Genomic DNA, 21,680 nt, shown 5'->3' on the forward strand with positions numbered 1-21,680 from the left:
TCATCGGCCGAGGGAGCGGGTTTATCATGTGAACCTGCTGAAACCGTGGAAGGACAGGGATCCCGATCCCTCCTCTGGCCAGCCCCGCTCACTCTTTGCTCACATGGCTAGCCTTAACTTAGGTACAGATTTAAGTCCCAGACAACGGCAGGAGCTGGAAACAGTTATCCAGTCTGTCCGGGAGGTAGTAAATGAAAACCCCGGAAGGACCTCTCTGGTTGAGCACAACATTGTGACAGAGCCCAAGGTTATTGTCTGAGAAGGCCTGTATCGTCTTCCCTGGGCAAAAAGGGCTGAAGTGGAGCTTGAGATCAAGCACATGCTGGAACTAGATGTAATTGAGGAAAGTCATAGTCCCTGGTCCAGCCCAATTGTGTTGGTCGCTAAGCCTGACGGGAGTTGGAGGTTTTGCAATGACTTCCGTCGGCTTAATCAAGTCTCCCAATTCGTTGCCTACCCAATGCCACAAGCGGATGACCTCCTCGAGAGGCTTGGGCAGGCTCAATATTTGACCACACTGGACATGACAAAGGGGTATTGGCAGGTTCCTTTAACGGACTCTGCGAAGGTTAATACCATGTTTAGCACCCCTAGTGGACACTGGCAGTATTGTGTTCTTCCATTTGGGTTACACGGGGCTCCAGCAACCTTCCAGCATCTGATGGGCAAAGTGCTCCGGCCTCATAACTCATACAGTGCTGCCTACCTGGATGACGTCGTCATCTATTCCAGCACCTGGAGGGAACACCTACAGCATGTCCGAGCGGTATTGCGGACGCTGGGGGAAGCCAGGCTCCGGATTAATCCCAAGAAATGCTTCTTTGGATTGAGCGAAGCCAAATATTTAGGCTACATGGTGGGTCGGGGTACCGTAAGGCCACAGTGCTCCAAAGTAGATGCCATTTTGAAATGGCCCTGTCCGCGAACCAAGCAGCAGGTCCAAGCCTTTCTCGGGTTAGCGGGGTACTACCGCCGGTTTGTGCCCCGGTTCTTGGAGAGAGCGGCGACCTTGACTGATTTGACAAAGAAGAGGGCCCCGAACATTGTGGTATGGACTGAGAAGACAGGCGCTGCATTTAGTGACTTGAAGCAGGCCCTTACGTCTGCACCTATTTTGATGGCACCTAACTTTTCTTTGCCTTTCATCCTCCAGACGGACGCTTCAGACATAGGCCTGGGGGCCGTGCTGAGCCAAAGTGTCGATGGTGTGGAACACCCCATCATGTTCCTGAGCCGGAAACTGTTGGACCGGGAGACCAGGTATGCAGCGGTGGAATGGGAGGCTTTGGCGATTAAATGGGAAATTACTCAGCTGAGGTACTACCTGTTGGGCCGGGAATTCACCCTTGTCATGGACCATGCACCTCTACAGTGGATGGCCCTACACAAGGAGTCGAATCCGCGGGTCACCCGGTGGTTTCTTGACCTACAGCCGTACAAGTTTTCGCTCGTTCATTGCCAGGATGCTCTCCACGCCAACGCTGATGCTCTTTCTCGGGTTCACGACCTCTCGGTTAGGGTCGCCCGACCCGACAGGTCTGGGCTATGGGGGAGGCCTTGTCATACACGTGCGCATGGAAGGCAGCTAAAGGGCTTGAGTAAAGGCAATTCTGAGGCATGCCGGGATGTGGCAGAGTGCACTGACTGTTTTTCTCCCTTTCCTGTAGACCATTCACGGGAGATTCCACCTGGCTCTCTTGACGTCACTTCCGGGACCGAGCCTATGGAAGGAAACCTTGCCGGCTCTGGCCCCTGTGATGTCACGTCCGGGCTCGAACCAATGGCTGAAGAACATAAGCCCGATCCCTATGATCTCACTTCCTGTCTTCCTCTTTAAAAGCCTGTACCTTTTCCCTATTTCCTCAGTTCCGTCTTGGATTCGGTTGTATGCACATCAGTGCAGTATTCATTTGAAAGCAACTTTTGCAGCCAGGAAAACAATTATACAAGTGGCTGCCCCAAACCTTTATATGACTCTGTGTCGAGTTTGTGACAATACATATATCTAAAGATAATTGTGTTATTTAATTTATTATTACATTCAAACATTTGCTATAAAGCACCTGTTTTGTTAATGATTATTGTTTATAATTACCTTGCATGCACATTGCACATGTTGTGTTTTTAGATTCATTGTTTGTGTATTTATTTTAGCTTGGTGTTTTCTTGGAGGAGTGAACCTTGCTTAGAGTTCCAGATGGGCTTCAACCAGCAGTTGTCTAACAAAACAAAATGGTAAGGAAAGATAACAGAAATATGACCTAAAATGTGCTCAGCTGGCTACATAACCTGACAGTCATAATTAGAAAACAAAGATACTGAATACCAGAAACAAAGGACAGAAACTATTTGCAAGTTCATTTCTGAACTAAATCTAACCCTAGTCATTACTTTCAACTTACTTTTGCGTAAGCAAAGTTCTGTAATAGAATGTTGAATACATTTACAATATATGGAGAAATGGCTACTGTGATGCCATGTCTTGCTGCAAATGCTATGTAACAAGCTGTTATGTCACTCATGTGAAGTCAAACATATGCTACATTAAAAGTACTAAACATTAAACTGAATTATGCTTATTAAATTATTTTTAACACATGAAGAATTCTAAAAAAATCAGAAGAGTCTCAAACAATTTCAAGTCCTAACAGAGTCTTTTAGATGTAAATGTATGTAATATAACCTACTAGCCAACCCGCGGCGTAGCATACACCGCATAATTATGTATTGATGGGTGAACACTTCCTGAACGACACAGTTGTCCAAATGGGGGTGGGTTTGTGGATACCACTGTGAGTGAATGAAAAGATGGACCTCTGGAGAGAGCAACATACAATTGTCCGTGACTGAAAGCGAGATCGTCTGTGACGATAGAGGCCACGCTGGTGAAAGTTACTGCGTCGGTAGGGATAAGTTTCAGCACTTGTTCATTAAGGTGTAGCGAGTGTTCGTTGTTGACGCTTAATATAGCTTGCGTACTGAGTTATTCCGGAGTCACAGCTGAGAAACACTTTTTTAATGTCTTTTAAGCACAGGGAAAAAAGTGAACATGTGAAACATCTGTAATGTAATAAGGCACCAAGAAAAGTAACATTGCAATAATGCTATCTATGACCCGATCGCTGTAAACAGCAGTGAAAAAAAAATCAAGCCCGGTGCATTCTTTAACTGCTTTGTAGCACAGCGGTAGTGTTGCTGCTTTGCAGTAAGCAGACTGTGGAAGATTTTGGGTTCGCTTCCCGGTTCCTCCCTGTGTGGATAGTGCTTTGAATACTGAAAACACCGGTATATCAATGTAATGAAGTATTATTATTCTTATGCGTCCAGCGCTCTCTCTCTCTCTCGTGCGCGTACGTGTGTGTGTGTGTGTGTCGCTCGCTCGCTCGCTCGCATGTGTTCCTGCAGGCATACGCCGCATAATCATTTATTGATGGCTGAACAGTTCCGGAAAGACACAGTTATCTAAAAGTGTTGGTTTTGAGGATACAACAGTAAGTGGATGAAAAGATGGAACTGTGGAGAAAGCAACATACAACTGTCCGTGACTGAAAACTGGTTTTGGCAGATACATGCATATCTTTTTGAAAGTTTGGCCCTGTGCCATATTAATTGTCATCGCAAAGGCCAATCTAACAGGAAATTGTCTTCGTGTAAAAATAAAAGGCAAATTATCCGTGACAAACAAACTGTTTTACATGCTGCATAACAACCCGCGGGGTAGTATACGCCGCATAATCACCCCACTTTTTTAATGTTTTTTAAGCAGAGGGAAAAAAATGAACATTTGCAAAATCCGTAACGCTGCTCTCAGTAAGTACAATGCACACGCGTTTAATTTGTCAGCCACTTTTTGCCAGCCGTCTTTTCTGGTTTGGGCTGCTTTTGCAGTGTTACCGCTTGTGCATATTAAATCTTGAAATCCTTCGAGTAACTAATTAACTAACTAACACCCACCCACACACACACACACAGCTTGTGTGAAAAAAATGCGCCCGTACTTTCATCATTTTGTTGCAGCCTATCAAAGACTTGCTGATCATGTTTTCTAGACTCAATATACATGGCTTTTCACTCAGCGCGGGGGGCGCGCATTCATCTCGGATTATTACATCCAGCTACACGGCTGCGTTTGAAAAGCCGACTTATCCCGGATGAGTTTCACCGGCATTAATGATTAGGAATCTGGTTGGAACAAAACCCTGCAGCCACAGGGGTTCACCAGGACCGAGTTTGGGAGACACTGCTGAACACAGACGAAACCGACTCAGGTGAGGAGTTGGGACGGCCAAAGTAGTTGCAGCTATTGATTATTCAGTCTTGTTTGCCTGGGTGTCTGATCTGCTCGACGGGATCAGAAATAAAAGGAAAACAATGTGAAGGCAATGTCACAGGTGATCCTGTGGTATAGCGGGTCCACAGCTCCCCTTCAAAAGGCCATTTTTAAATAAATAATCATCACACTCACAGCGTAGCGAGGGGCGTGGAAGTGTGGCTGAAACAGTTTCCGGGTGGAGTCGTGCTGCGGGCATTTCTCACCTGTGCAGTGTGCGAGTGAGTGAGGAGTGAAAGCAGGCTTGAAGGCAATGTGTTCCTGTGGTATAGCGGGTCCATAGCTCCCCTTCAAAATGCCATTTTTAATCAGGCGACTGACAGTAGTGGAGTCAGGCACAGAGAAGGTCAGCTGCTGAGAGAGCGTCTCAACTGTTGCAGGGCCTGCATCGGTGAAGCAGGTGAGACGCTAATGAAAAAGAGGCACAGGGCTTATTGGTTTTTAACGACTGCTTCCTTCATTGTGTTTTAACCTCAGTTTTAAAGGATTGTTTTAAGGATCCCATGGGATACCCCTCGCAAACTGTTTCAGACGCTGCATACAGCGATTCACATCCGCGAGAAACATGCCTCTATGAACAGTCAACGTGGCTCAGAGGTGCATGTGGACTCTAGCACAGACAAACATAAATGACGGCGTGTTTTCCGAGGCGTCGTGTCCGAGTTGGTGGGCGTGGCTCTGTGAGCTGTTGTCGTATCCAATGGTCTTAGAGTTGGTGGGCGTGGCTGTCTTGTGTGCTTTCCATGGGTGTCTACTTGTCTTAGTGAATTATATACGGTGGGCGTGGCTGTCTTGCGTGCTTTCCATGGGTGTCTACTTGTCTTAGTGAATTATATATGGTGGGCGTGGCTGTCTTGCGTGCTTTCCATGGGTGGCTACTTGTCGGCGGCTTAGTGAATTATATATATAGATGGAGATGATTCAGTGAAGAAGGAGCATTTAAATCAAATTTACAAATGGTCCTGGAAAACCTAAACATCTTCCATCCATCCATTTTCCAACCCGCTGATCTGAACACAGGGTCACGGGGGTCTGCTGGAGCCAATCCCAGCCAATCCTGGGCAGGGTGCCAACCCACCGCAGGACACACACAAACACACCCACACACCAAGCACACACTAGGGCCAATTTAGAATCGCCAATCCACCTAACCTGCATGTCTTTGGACTGTGGGAGGAAACCGGAGCGCCCGGAGGAAACCCACGCAGACACGGGGAGAACATACAAACTCCACGCAGGGAGGACCCGGGAAGCGAACCCAGGTCCCCAGGTCTCCCAACTGCAAGGCAGCAGCGCTACCCACTGCGCCACCGTGCTGCCCCCTAAACATCTTTCAACCCAAAAATCATTAGACCCATCTTTTAAAACAAGTATTGTAGTGGGGGAGCATTGTGAAAAGATGTATTTTAAATATGATGGTATTTCAACTGATATACAGTATATTACAGGTCCAAAAGAAAATTCTGCAAAGAAATGGAGTCTCAACTCAGTTAGTAGAGCTGACTATAATTAATACTGTTAACAATTTTCAAATTGTTAATATGTCACCCCACTTTTTTTTTTTGTTTTTCTATACTGTGCTGAAACAGCTAATTAAGACTTGGAAGAGGCATATTCAAACACAGAGAAACCAGCACTACTGAATTATTAAACATTTCTACCAAACTTTGTCCAGGACAAAAACTCAACCGAGTTACACTGAAAAGGCAAGATATTGCACTCACTATGCAGTTGTTGAAATAATAAAAATGGATTTTTTTCATTTGCATTGTCTGTAATACTGATGTCAATTCTTAAAGTCATGGAGGTTAAATACCCATGTACAAAACGTGGCTGTTATACAAAACCAAGATTACGGCAGTCAAAGTGAATATAAATCAGATTCCACTTTTTTGGTCTGTTCTATTAAGACAGGTTTTTATAATTAGTAAAATATTAAAGTGAATGATTAGCTTCCCAGCAGTGATTTAATTTCTTTACAGCTAATTTTAAATGAAAATTATTCTCTATTGACTTTACTGGAAATAAATGAGGTTTTACAGTATAACTCCAGCAATACCAGACCTTCTTATTTTAATTAAATTTATACATTTATGGATTTAACGTAGTGTTTATGATGTTGTAGAATGGTGAATGGGCAGTCATTAAAATAAAGTGTTTGCCTGTCGTAATTGACCATGAGGTTTATTTTTTCCAGGATTGCTGTTAACTGGAAACTTTGTATATTTCTCTTCTCTCTTGTCACCTGTCGATTCTTACATTAACAGGGCTTTATAGCAGAATGATTGTGTTATATTTAACCACTGTTTTTTATTACAAAAGCAAATACTTTAAGATTCAGTACTTTACTGATATCATGTTATCATTGTACATTTGTGTAAGCGCGAGCCTGTACTCAATGTCATAAAAATACATTCAAACTGAAACTAGAAATGAATGTCTTGCTCTTTTGTATAATGGATACACTTGTAAGTGTGCTGTTTTAATCATTAAAATGTTCTTGAGATTTCAGTATTCAAAGTAGTTGTTATTTGAACACTTGCTAAAGGTTAAGATTTGAGAAACAATGGAGTTAAAATTCTTCATGGGCACTGGGTAGCATGACATTTCACAATGTTTTATGGATGATAGAACTGGTGAATTAACAGCTTTTTTTGCCACAGTTGTAATAAACTAAAATCAAAACTAATAAATTTTGAAGTTCACATTAATTTAAAGGATAAGTTCATTATTTTTCAAATCAAAGTAATTTCTTCACAATCATACTGTTGTAGCAGCTGGAAACGCTGCGTCTCTGTAATTCATACACACTACAGTGTGGGAGGAGGCAGGGTGATGAGTGGAGAGGCAACAATTATGTATATAGTTTAAGCACGTTCAATATTAAAGTCAGTAGTTTTCGCCATCAAGAAAACATTGTCTGGTGTGTTTTCTTCCCTCACAGAGATCTACACTATTAGTTTGCCACATGAAATTGCATTAATGTTTGCAGTATTTTATAAATTTGAAAAACATAACTAACCATCTCTTTTGTTTTATAGTGGAGGTGAAGGGTGCTGGGGTCCCATTATGAAAAAAGCCTTGAACTTACCAAATATTGTCCACTTTGAAATAGCAAAGGTTTAAGTTTAAGAAAATGTTCCTTCCGCTTTTCTGAGCCATACCTATGACAATAAAAGTAACCTGAAAATAATACATTTTATCAAAGATTCTTGGTTCTATTTTCTCAAGGTAAGGATATGTTTCTCAGTCGTTTGTCTGTTTGACGTTTTTACGACCCAATGCTGTACCCTACTCCACAGCCCGTTATATTCTGTTTTGCTATTTTACATCACCTACGGAGAGAGATGCACACCGAGTAGCAGTGTAGTGAAAAAAGCACATATGAGTTTCATTATACTTTGTACACATAGCAATAAATCTGAGTTTAACTCGGATTTCAAAGTGAACGGCACAACCGGTCTCCTTTTAAAACAGCTGAATCTCATAACATTGGTTTGCTTTTTGTTTTTTGTTTTTTTAATTTTTCTTCTTAAAACAACATGGATATACTGTTTTTCAATATGTGTGTAACCTTGAGACACAGATCAATACTTGATAATATTTTTAGCTTGAAAAATGGACGTATTTTGTAAGTGTTAAATTATTTTTTTACATTTATAAAATATGGTTCACTTTAGAAATTCCATGGTTTGCACTTGTCTTAAGGGACATGTTGTATTTTGAGACATAAAATGTTTTTGAACATTTAATAGTCTGTTCCCCAAAACCCGTCAGTAGAGTTTGGGGTCAGGCTGCTTGGAGTAAAGCCTATTTTTGGGTTCAAGTCAAACAGAGCACTGGTCTAGTTTTGAACATTGCATACAGTACTTCACAACAGTATAATTACATTACATTCCATGGCAATGCCGTCAGCACACACTCATATACACAACCAGTGTAACATATTCTTCAAGGTGTGAGTCCCAAATGACAAACTCCAAGTTTAAATCAGCTACTGTCCAAAACAATGAGTAATATATGCAGTGCCAGTAGAATGAACGCTGAATATGTAAAGAGGAGAAAGTGGGAAGATGGAGCAATCCCAAAGGAAAATAAAAAAAAGTTCAATTTTACACTCTCAGTATCAGATGATTAGTTAGCAAGGAAGCAAAGTCCTCACAGGTGGCGCAGTGGTAGTGCTGCTGCTTTGCAGTAAGGAGACTGTGGAAGATTGTGGGTTCGCTTTCCGGTTCCTCCCTGTGTGGATAGCTCTTTGAGTACTGAGAAAAGCGCTATATAAATGTAATGAATTATTATTATTATTATTAAAGACGGTTGCAGAAGTCAACCAATATAATGATCTAGGTTGACTTAACGGTTCCTGGCAGCCTGAATAGTCGATATTGAAAAAATGGGGACATACATACAGCCAGCAAGAGTACATGAAAGTGCTTTGTGTTTTATTTACAAAGTGTCCAACAACAACAAAGTGCAGTTCTTCAAGAAATACTGTAAATAAATAATCCATAAAATCAGTTAAAATCTGTAAGTTAAAATTCATTAAATAATCCACTCATAATACTGGAGTAAATCCATACATTTATCAGGTGATTTCTCTTTTTTATACACCTAAACCCACTATCAGTCTCCCAGGCTTACTTAACAGAGACACCAGCACCTCATTTCTGGCTCCTGTCTTGGATGCTTCCCGCAGTATTTGATGGACCGCCAAGAGTTGACTGCTCTTCTGTTTTCCACCATACTCTTCAAGCGTCTTGTGGATCCCTAGGAATGACACAACCACCATTGTTCCTGCTCCACCTTAAATTACCAGAAATAATCTACATCTAGAATGCTAATTGTTCGATCCTCTGTGGGGCTACCAATCACTCTGCACCCCATACTGCACTGTCACTCACGGTTCTCTGTTTCCTTGTTGCCCCTAAATTTCACAATGCAGGCTCCCTTTTATGCACTGATTGGGTGCTGGTGCTACAGTCACCTGCTCCGAGATGTGAATGAAGCACTTGACCGATTCTCCCATGTTCAAGCAGCCAAGTACCCCAATCAGCTTCAGAGCAGCTTGTGCACATTCTCATGTCCACCTGCACCCGCCTGGTGCCTGCATGCTCTGGGACTTCCAGTTTTTTATTTAAAATGTGCACCATGAACCTCTCACATCACACACTTGTCCCCATAAGCCACCAATTGCATGGGAAGGCTCCATACTCAACCAACCCAGTGCAGCTGATAGCCAAGGTTTAAGCCTTGGCCTCACTGCAGTACACTAAATGCAACTAAAAGTGCCAACCAACACAAGCCTCCTTGTAAAAAAAGGACATTAAAAAAGATCATGAACAATAAAATCAGCAATAAACAATTAGTCCTTTAAAAGTCCAATCACTTAAATCCATCTGGCTTGGGTATACAGTATGGGTCATTCCAAAATGTCAATTGCCAGTTCCTTTTTGCTGTGTTTCTTCTATGTCTTGTTATTTATATGATTCCTGAAATTTGCTTTTAAATACATACTTTCTGCATTTCAATTTTACAAACTAAAATTTCTAAAAAATAATGCCGAAAGGACTTGATGAACATTTATATAGGTGGTATTAAGACAGCTGAGATAATTGTGAACTGTAATAATAAATTTGTTCACCATAAGATATCAAAGAATCACAAAAATAGCATCTGCTTTGACACTGAAGGCATTTTCCTCTAATTCAAATGTGGAGTGAATTATCATGGGTGATGTAAAATAGGATCAGAAATGAACAATTTCTTTAATTTTCAAAGGCATGTTTTAGTTTTGGAGGCCATGAAACTTTCTGAAAGGCATACTGTATCAAATTGGTCCCTGAATGTTACTATGGTAGTAAAATTCTAAATGAACCTTCAATAGTAATTGGCAAATCTGAAAAACCATTGTATTTGTTTAACTGAGATGGGTATGGACCAATTTTGAATAGGTTTTGATATTTCCATACAATTATTGAGTATAACCTTACCTTGAATTTTTTTTCCTTACCTGAAAAATGTAAATAAAACAAAACAAAACTGACTTATTCTGTAACTCCTAGCAATCTTTCACTCTGGGATTTTTCAGAAAATGCTTGGGTACATACACTTGAATTGTTCTGTGCCTGAGATGAAACTTCATAATCAAGGAAGGAACATTATTGCATAGACCAGGAAGTGAAGCCACTAATAGGGAGAAAGCAAAGAGTAGCGTAGATAACATGCAAGAGTCAATACTAGATTGATTTACCTAAGTTAAGAACATTAAACAGATCTCATAGGAAGAATTACTAAAGGAAGGTTCCTGACGACCTACGATTTTCAGTATACAAGTTAAATTTTTTTGTACCAAGTTGTTTTTATATCCAGAAATTTGGACACCAGGGTGAACATGGCACAGTCTTACATCCATCCATCCATCAATCCATTTTCCAACCCGCTGAATCCGAACACAGGGTCACGGGGGTCTGCTGGAGCCAATCCCAGCCAACACAGGGCACAAGGCAGGAACCAATCCTGGGCAGGGTGCCAACCCACTGCAGACAGTCTTAAATACTACTAGTAATTATGATGTCTCAAACATGTTGCCACCAACTACATGACCAGAAAAGGTTGCCACCAACAATCTCAGAAAATACAAAAACATAAAATGGTGTCAGGATGATAATGTAAAAGAAACAAAAAATTGTAACAACCATTGAAGTAATATATATATATATATTGATAAGTAATTCCAAACCTGGAATTGTGACAGAGCACTCCTCTTAAGGCCCAAACTCCAGGTGCATATTTAATTATCTTAGGAGGTGATGAACATGAGTTTCTTTATTAAAGACCCATAAATAATTCTTTGGACAGTGATAATTTGAAAGTAGACAATAAAACACTATAGAACCCCCTACCTTTGGAGTCCAATATCTTCTGAACATTAAATACCTTTTCTCCATCAAAAACTAGTATGTGGCAAACTGCCATTATTAAAGCTAATAAATTAAGATGATTTTATGTGGTGAACAAGAAATATCAAGTGTATTTTAAAATGGCTTGAAAGGACCACATTATACAAAGTATGATCTACATATGTGAGTACAGTAAACCTTTTGTTCAGCTTGAAAGGTGGAACTCATGGGTATTACAGATGTTGTAAAATCATTAAGACATTGAAATGAATACATTTCATAACATCAAGTTATACAGTATATTTATAGTAAACTTGGCTAAGGGCAATAAATCATACCAGTTACTCTGATCCAAATCACTTTAAAATGAAGGAACTTTTCTAAGTCTTGATTGACTCTTTCTAGACACAAATCGGGGATATTATTATTAAGTAGCTCTTTGTCAGACAGAAGTTTCTTTAGGATAATAAAATGGGCGCTCTTAAAAATTCTCTGACTGATAAAGTCATTGATATATCATCCCTAGCACAGTCGGGGGAAGAATCAGTAGTAACAGACATAAAAGACTTACAGAGCTGGTTTTGATATGACTAAAAGTCTTACAGGCCTGGACATTTCACTTGATTTCTTCATTCATTGAAGGCCACCAAAATTATCATTTAAATAATAAGTTTTGCTACCTATGTGACGTACTAAAAGAGGACTATTTCCCCAAAAATAAAACAGCTTCTCTTTACTGACTGAAAAACAAATTATTCACTTTCTGGAAAATATTTGGAATATTGCTGAGCATTTCTAACTTGTGCAGTCTAGGGGAATTTCACTAATAATAGTGACTCTAAAATATTCCTCATGAATGATATTTTCAGGTTCAGCCAGGGCTTTCACACTCATCAAATTGCAGGATTGGGTGTTAGTATTAAACTTTTTATCACCAGATTTATTAAATAAATCACAAAATTAAATCTACTAAAGTGCAAATCCATCTGGCCTTTTGAGGATTTAGCCTTTTTGTACACTTAGTATACATTAAATTCCGAAATGATCGGTAGAAGTTACAAATTGATTTTTAGACTCTTCCAACCAATGCCTCCATTCCATTACTTAAGTACAATTTTAATAGCCAGCAATTCATGTTTCCAATGTCATTGTTTTGTTTAGCTGGTGTTAGGATTTAAAAAAAATATGCAAATATGTGAAATTTTCCAGTGTGCTAAAATCATTGTGACAAAATAGCCCTCGAAATTTTACAAATTGACTTTGATTTGGAATGGGACTGAGTAATCAGTGTATCTGTGTATTGGATCTAAAGTAAATAAAGATTTTAATTCAATAAAAGTTCCATGGGGTGTCCAAACAAATTTGCAATTTAACTTTTTACTTAGTGAGGGAATAGGAGCAATAACCATACTAAAATCTTTAATATAGCACTGATAGCAATTGGTAAAGCCAATAAATCTTTGAGCTTATTTTTAGGAGATTGGAACACTCCAGACCAAGTCAACATGAACCTTATTGGTGTCCAATGCAGGGGTTTTTAGGAAAATTACATTTTAAAGGTTAACATTCAATTCATTCTTTGAAAACCATAAAAGCACTTCTTTGTCATGTCATACATGATCTGTAATTTTTGAAGAAAAAATTATAGACAGTACAACAAATTGTCTCAGACATGCCTAAAAATATTGTGTAGAGAGGATGTAAAACTGCTGGTGCATTAGTAAGTAAGTACAAATGTATTTATGAAACACCTATCACAGACAAAAGTCACAAAGCGCTGAACAATAAAATACAGAAATAAAATGAAATATCAAAACAATGAAATGTGCAAGGACAATATGTAAGTTACCCACAGACAGCAAAGCTATCCAAATGCCCGTCTGAATGTCTTAAGCTGACCCTTGGATTCAGTACAGTCTGCGGATCTCAACATCAATGAAAGACTTTTCCATAACCTTGGAGCAATGGACTCGAATCCACGATCTCACGTGTCTTTAGTCTGGTACGAGCAACCGGAAGGAGATCTAAGTGAACAGATCTCAAAACACAGTCTGTGACGTAATGCTGAAGGAGATTCATGATATATTTGGGAACCTGACAATGCAGAGCTCTGTAAGTAAGTACTAGAATTTTGAACTATATCTTAAATTCCACTGGGATATAATTTAGAGAGAATAAAATTAGGGAGATGTGAGTCTATTTCTGTGAATGTGTTAAAAACACATGGAGCTGCATTTTGAGCATTCTGAAGACAAGACAAACTGGCTTTAATCAGACAGGTGATAAGGGAATTGCAATAATCTAGACATGATGAAATAAAAGCATGGATAAGCATTTCCATCTAAGCTCTGGAAACAACAAATTTCAACTTGGGTAGGTTTCGTAAATGAAAAGTGCAAGAGTGACTGAGACACCTAACATGCAGTGATATTTCAGTTCTGATATTAATTGTAGTTTTGGTTTTTATTTTATTTTATAAAATTAATTTTTATTTTTATTTCATTCTAGTTTTCAGTGGAGTCAACAATTTTATTTTTATTTAATTCTGTGTTTAAAATTTTGTTTTTATTTTATTTTATTTTATTTAGTTCAGTCAACAAAATACACTCACAGTTCATAATGCCGTTAAACACAGCTTGACTATCAATGACCAAACAAATTAAGTGGCCTAACGAGTACAGTCAGCAAGATCAAATGTTTCAATAAAAGAAACCAGTCTGTGCAAGCACGTTGCTGTTAAGCCTTAAACGAGCACTCATTTTGAGAGATTTTTTTCATGTTGCAACAACGTTGTTGTACAGATAGTCACACAGTGAAAATATTTGCTTGACGAACGTCTGCAATGCAGGTGCACAGACAAGGTCCTCAGCCACTGGCAGCTTCAGACTGTATGTTGACGATTTGTGCTGCCAGTACTGAATAAGTGACGCGCGGTGAGGTTCATGGCTGGTGAGGCACTGACTCCTTCAGAGTTAGATTTACAAATATATGAACCCAAAAGAGTAGCTTATTCACTATTCAATTGGCAGCATGCACATTGACTATTGGTTATGTTTCATATCTCATCAGCATTCTTTACACACACATAGGTAAGGTACATATTTGACTAAGAAAGAATGTTACATTTATAACGGCAAGAGAGAGCGGAGAGAGCGCATTTCCTCTGCACCCTCCATGTGTTCCAAATTTGCCGTTGCAATTCCACAATTCATACTCATTCAATACAATTGAAAGTATAGAGTGGTGAACAAAAAACACAATTGACCTTAATTGAAATATTTAGTAGTTTTTAAAAGCTTTTAATTCTGAGCTTTAATCAATTTTAATACAGACTGTTCAGCAAAATGATAACAAGAAAAACAAAAGAATATTTTATTTAAGATCAAAATTTAGTTTTTAAATATTGGATTTTTTTTTTCTTAGTCTGATCCCATTTTTTATAAAATTGAAAGCCATTTATGTTCTTACCTTTATTTGTAAATGTAGTCCATGTGCCTATTCTTCTTCATGAAAACCTCCGTCACTTTCTTGTAAAAGTCCACCTTATTTTCCTTTAGTTTTAAAAGTCTTAATCTTCCATTTTGGCAGTCAGTCAGGACAAAAAATAAAAACAAACAGACCGCTGCAGTGCACTTGACTTTCTGATATCCCTAACTTATTGGCGCCCAGAGCCTCTGTGTAGAAGAACAGCAGCAACGAGCGCCTGTTGGGCTCACATGTGCCCCCTTCAGTGCGGCACGGTACTGTCTGCCTCACCTTGTGCCTTTTCACTGCAGTTTTATGTTCGATCAGCAAGACTAAATATGTCACACACATTCATTAAAGACATTAGCCAGACTGTGGAAAGTCAGGGTGTATATTAAACGTGTGTGCAAACATTATATTGTCAATGTCAATATCAAATTTATTTATATAGCACATTTAAAACAACATCGGAATGCTAGGCCATAGTGCTTTACAATAATAGAATTAAAGAAAAACATACAATTAACATGAATAACATAAACAGAAATAAAATAAATGAACATAAATAAAATAAATAATAAATAGAAGTAATGTTACATAATCACAATGAGGAAACCATCAGTATTACTGAAGGTCATGGACTGCAAGTGAATAGAAATGAGTCTTTAGTCTTGTTTTAAACAGTTCAATTGTAGACAACTCCTTTATGTGATGAGGTAAAGAGTACCACAGGTGAGGAGCAGCAGCTGCAAAAGCCCTGTCCCCCATAGTTTTATACTTGGTATGAGGGACAACAAGAGACAACTGACCAGAAGATATAAGCACTCTGGACGGCTGGTGTAAAACACATAATTCAGATAAATAGGCAGGAGCAAGCCCATGTAAAAATTTAAAAACTAGCAACAAGATTTTAAAATCAATTCGAAAACTGACAGGCAGCCAGTGTAAAGAAGCAGAGAGAATACAGAGAGACAGCAACAGGCATGCGCCATTTGCATGCATCAACCCCGTGTATGAGGGACAGTGCAGTCCGAGGTGATCTTGTCGCTGCCGCACCTCACGTTTCTCTCCTGTATTTGATCAGGAAATGTGCAAATTCAGTGATTTTGACTATAAAAATGATAAAAATTATTGGAATCATACAGAAAACAAATTTATAGCACAGACCAGAAGACAAATTTATTTTATGTTATCATTATTAGTTTTTTTTACTTTTCATGATGGCCCCTGACCGCACATCCCTGTACTGAAGTGCAGTCCTGGTGCCAGAGAAGTGCTGGACTTCCACTAAGTACTGATCCAGCTGGTCCTGAACTGAAACTCAGAGACTCTTTTCTTCTTCTCATACGGTACATTTGCTTTTATTTTCATCTGTGCTGTAATTAAAGAATTTCCACACATTACTTTCTCACTTTCTACCTGCAAACATCTGTGCAAAACACGCCACCGTCAACCACACATGCTTACTGCTTCAACCTGACAAACCAAATGTGCTCAACAAATAGACAAACGGTCCTTTATGGAAGTTGCGCCACGTGACTATAGTAAGCCCAAGTTACAAGATCATCATAAACAGTGCAACGTAACTGAACGCTCAGTGCAACCTTCAAATAACTCCTCTGCACAACTGAACCGAATTGAATGAAAATGCTATTGTTGTTTTTTTCATTTTTACTCAGTTTTCGTTCTTGTTTTAGTTTGTTCACATATCACTAATTTTTATTTTTATTTAGTTTTAGTTTCTCTGTTTGCCTTAATTTCAGTTTGCGTTCTTGTAAAACAAAAAGAAATATTTTTAGTTCTAGTTTTCATTTTCATTATGAAAATATCACTGCTAATATGAGCATCAAAACTCAGAGACTGATCAAATATGACATCTAAATTACGTAAGGATCCATGAGAAGTAGAAATGGTAGTAAGTTTTTGAGTAACTGCCAGGTGCAGACTGGGGCGACAAAAATTAAAACCTCGGATTTCTGAACATTTAAGGAGTTGACTAATAGCCATTTATTAACCTCCTTCAGACAGTCAGTTCTGTACTTATTTTGAGAAAAACATGAGTTTAGAAATGTGCCTGTAAATTTTAGTGGTGGAGGCATTAAGATTAGGTTTTGTAATGGTAAGTCTACCATCTGTGACTTTGCTAATAAAATATTTAAGAAAGTAATCACAATCACTGTTTCAAGAGACCAAAAATAATAGATGGAGCTGGAGAAACAATGCTGAACAATGTAGAACTTTGGGGTTGCAGTGGTTATTAGATATTAAATTAGCAAAACAGGAAGCTCTGGCTGCTCTCAATATGTTGTTATAGACAAAAAGCAGATCTTTAAGATGGAGGCGATGCACCTCCAAATTAGTTCAAGGGCTGTCCATAACTGCTCAACCTGCCAGCAACTAGCCAAACTATAGGGCATTGCAAGGTATCCATGATTTTTTGAAGATGTATTAAAGTCAGTCTATACATGTCTCCCACTCTGATTCTAATTAAATTAAAGATCCTTCCAAGGCTCTAGCTTAGTAGACATACTGATACATACATCCTTGCTCACACTTTAATGCTTGAACTAACATGCACACATTTAGATGAGGGAGGAAAACTATTGTACCTTTTAGGATTTCCCCAAACAGGAATATAGAACATGTGTGAACTCCATGCAGATAGGGATGGAATTTGAACCTGGTTTTATAAAGCTGTGGGGCAGACACACTAGCTGTTGTGCCACCATGCCTCGTCCTTCAAGTTCTAGTTAAACAATATTTTATTTCTTATCTGGAATGCATCAAATTTGACCCTTTTCATTCATCATTTAATTCATTCATTCATTCAGCTGTTACTGTTGAAGAGAGAATTAAAAGAATTCAATGTCAATTTTTTTACTGTTATGTATTTTAATGTATTCATATTATGTATAAATAAATGCTTATTAAAAAAAGTAAGTCATATGTATGCAATGACTATGCTTCAACCGAGTCACTGATTTAAAAAATCTATGAAGTAACAAGGACTGACACTACAAAATATAGATCTAGATCTCTTATGGTGTTGAATTGTGTCTCCTCATAACAGATGACAAAAATTAAATGAAATAAATACTTGTAAATAAATAAATATACATAGCTTGTAACATAATATGTCTATCTCTCCATATTATATTGCAAATAAAGTACAGAAACACAGATAAAGAGTTGTGGCACCCTCAGGCAAACCACATATACAGTATTCTTCTTCTCACGTGGATCATCATTTTCTACATCTTCCTGTCCTCTGCATCTTGCTCTGTTACACCCACCACCTTCATGTCCTGTCTCACCACATCCATAATCCTTCTCTTAGGCCTTCCTCTTTTCCTCTCTCCTGGCAGCTCTATACTTAGCATTTTCCTCCCAACATACCCAGCATCTTCTCCTTTGCACATGTCCAAACCAACACAATCTTGCCTCTCTGACTTTGTCTCCCAACCATCCAACCTGAGCTCACCCTCTAATATACTCATTTCTAATCCTGTCCATCCTCATTCGTCACACCCAATGTAAATCTTAATATCTTTAATTCTGCCACCTACAGCTCTGTCTCCTTTTTTTGGTCAGTGCCACTGTCTCCAAATCATATAAACTAGCTGGTCTCACTACCGTCTTATAGACCTTCCTTTTCCCTCTTGCTGGTACCCGCCTGTCACAAATCATTCCTGACACTCTTCTCCACCCACTCTACCCTGCCTGCACTCTCTTCTTCACCTCTCTTCCACACTACCCATTACTCTGTACTGTTGATCCCAAATATTTAAACTCACCCACCTTTGCCAACTCTACTCCGTGAACCTTCACCATTCCTCTAACCTCCCTCTCATTTACACACATGTATTCTGTCTTGTTCCTACTGACCTTCACTCCTCTCCTCTCTAGAGCATATCTCCACCTCTCCAGGGTCTCCTTGATGTGCTCCCCATTCTTAGTTCACAGGAACTCCTGTCTAATCTCATCTGTCAACCTGTCCATTACCATTGCAAATAAGATAGGGCTCAGAGCTGATCCCTAATGTAATCCCACCTCTACCTTGAATGCCTCCATAACTTCTGCCTCACGAATATCTTACATCTTATATCTTACATACTTTTCTGCCATATACAGTATCACAACTCCTCTACAGGCACCCTTTCATATGCTTTCTCTATGTCCACAAAGACACAATGCAGCTCCTTCTGGCCTTCTCTATATTTCTCTTCAACAACACGCTCAGAGCATACATAGCATCTGTAGTGATCTTTACCAGCATGAAACCATACTGCTGTTCATCACCTCCCTTTTTAACCTAGCTTCCACTACTTCTCATAACTTCATGCTGTGGCTCATCAACTTTATCCCTCTGTAGTTATTATAGTTCTGTGCATCTCCCTTATTCTTAAAAATCGGTATTAGTACACTTCTTCTCCACTCCTCAGGCATTCTGTCACTTTCCAAGAATGCATTAAATAATCTGGTTAAAAACTCCACTGCCATCTCTTCTAAACACCTCCATGCTTTCACAGGTATATCATCTGGACCAACAGCCTTTCCATTCTTCATTCTTTTCATAGTTGTACTTACTTCCTCCTTGCTAATCTGTTGCACTTCCTGATTCACAATCTCCCCATCATCCAACCCTCTCTCTGTCTCGTTTTCTTCATTCATCAGCCTGTCAAACTACTCTTTCCATCTGCTCAACACACTCTTCTTGCTTGTGAGTACGTTTCTATCTTTATTCTTTATCACTCTAACCTGCTGCACATCTTTCCCAACTCAGTCCCTCTGTCTAGCCAATCAGTACAGGTCCTTTTCTCACTCCTTAGTGTCCAACCTCTCATAAAACTCATCATATTCCTTTTCTTTAGCCTTCATCACTTATCTCTTCACCTTGCGCCTTATCTCCTTGTATTCCTGTCTACTTTCTGCATCTCTCAGACTATCCCACTTCTTCTTCGATAACCTCTTCCTCTGTATACTCCACTGTACTTCCCATTCCACCACCAGGTTTCCTTATCCTCCTTTCTCTGCAAAGATGTCACGCCAAGCACCCTTCTAGCTGTCACCCTTACTACTTCTGCTGTAGTTGCCCAGCCATCTGGCAACTCTTTGCTGACAACCAGTGCCTGCCTTACCTCCTTCCTGAACTCAACCTTACAGTCTTCCTTTTTTCAACTTCCACCATTTGATCATTGGCTCAGTCCTCACTTTCCTCCTCTTCTTGATAGCCAACATCATCCTACATACCATTATCCTATGCTGCCTAACTCTGCTTTCTCCTGCCACCACTTTGCAGTCTCCAGTCTCCTTCAAACTGATCCTCCTGCATAAGATATAATCTACCTGTGTGCATCTTCCTCCATTCTTGTACATCACCCTGTGTTCCTCCCTCTTCTTAAAATAAGTATTCACCACAGCTATGTCCATCCTTTTCACAAAGTCCACTACCATCTGACTTTCCGCATTCCTCTCCTTGACACCATATCTATCCATAACCTCTTCATCTTCTCTGTTCCCTTCACCAACATGTCTATTGAAATCTGTTCCAATCACTGCTCTCTCTCCCTTGGGTACATTTTCCACCACTAAATCCAACTCACTCCAGAAATCTTCTTTCTCATCCATCACACCCCCTACTTGTGGGGCATATGCATTAACAACATTCATCATCACACCTTCAGTTTCCAGCTTCATAATTATCACTCTGTCTTGTGACGGTGCAGGTCCTGCTCCATTCTCCCTCTTTCAGATTTGGAAGTCTCTTGAACCCGACACCATTGATGTGCTGGACAAATGAGGACACCACATGAAGCAAGGGGAAGATGCAAAAGTGTTCAGTGCTTTTATTAAAAATAGTCAAACAAATAAGTGTCCAAAGTGCAGTGCTCACAGTTAATAAATAAATAATCCATAAAAACATTTGAAAAGAATGGAGGTTAAAAGCAATAAATAAATTCTTTAAAACAATGGACTGGAAGCTGTCCCTTTTTAAAAACCCGGTGATTTCCTTATCCCATATGGGCCTTGCAGTAGGGGAGTCACCTTATCAGCAGATGCAGCTGACTTCCAACTGGTCCTGTTGCCTTCCTTCCCTTGGCTACATACAGGCTCCCTTGCCGGACCGAGACCAGGATCACCAGTTCTCAGGGTGCTCATGCTGGGGCTCACCTCTCAAGCCTCCTTGACTTCTGCTGCCTTCCCGGTCTTACATGGCGAGCCTATCACCTTCCTGGTCGCTCCTGCTTCTCAGAACTGCTTAACAGGAGCAACTGCTTCCGACAGACCCTGAGTGTCAGCCATACACTCATACTGCCTGCCTTCACTCATACAAGCCTGCTGTCCACATCTTACTTGCTCACTCACTCCCACACCGGCTACTTCTATTTCCTGTCCTCTCTCTTTTGTCTAACCTCCGTCTCTTTTCTATTTCTTTTTCTTTTCTCCCCCCTAGCACTCGAGCTTCTCCTTAAAAATGGGTCCTGGCACAGGTGTAGCGATTAGCAGCAATTATGGGCAAGGGAGATTCCACACCTGTGCACTTAACTGTGGGAATGCTCATGCCTGCATCGTGCACGTGAACCACTCTTGCCACGCTACCACACCCTGCTTAAGTGGCAATTATTTATTTAAAATGGTGCTGAACAGCTGCAGACCTCACTTTACCACATGTCTGGCACTCTTTTCACCTCTAAAACACTTTTGAAATAATGTTCCTTCAGGAAAATCCCTACCCCATTTTTCCTCCCATCCACACCATGGTAGAACAAATTGATCCCGCCACCAATTCACCTGGCCTTACTCACCCTTCCACCCTTACTCACAAAAAATAAACTTGCCTTCTCTCCAACATTTTAGCCAATTCTCTCCCCTTACTAGCCATACTGCCCCCATTCAAAGTTCCTACCCTTACTTCCACTCTCTTTATCTTCCTCTTCACCACCTACCTCTGGACACACCTTCCCCCTGTTCTTCTTCTTCTTCAG

Source organism: Erpetoichthys calabaricus, chromosome 15 (assembly GCF_900747795.2).
Source record: "Erpetoichthys calabaricus chromosome 15, fErpCal1.3, whole genome shotgun sequence".
NCBI classification, from domain to species: domain Eukaryota; kingdom Metazoa; phylum Chordata; class Cladistia; order Polypteriformes; family Polypteridae; genus Erpetoichthys; species Erpetoichthys calabaricus.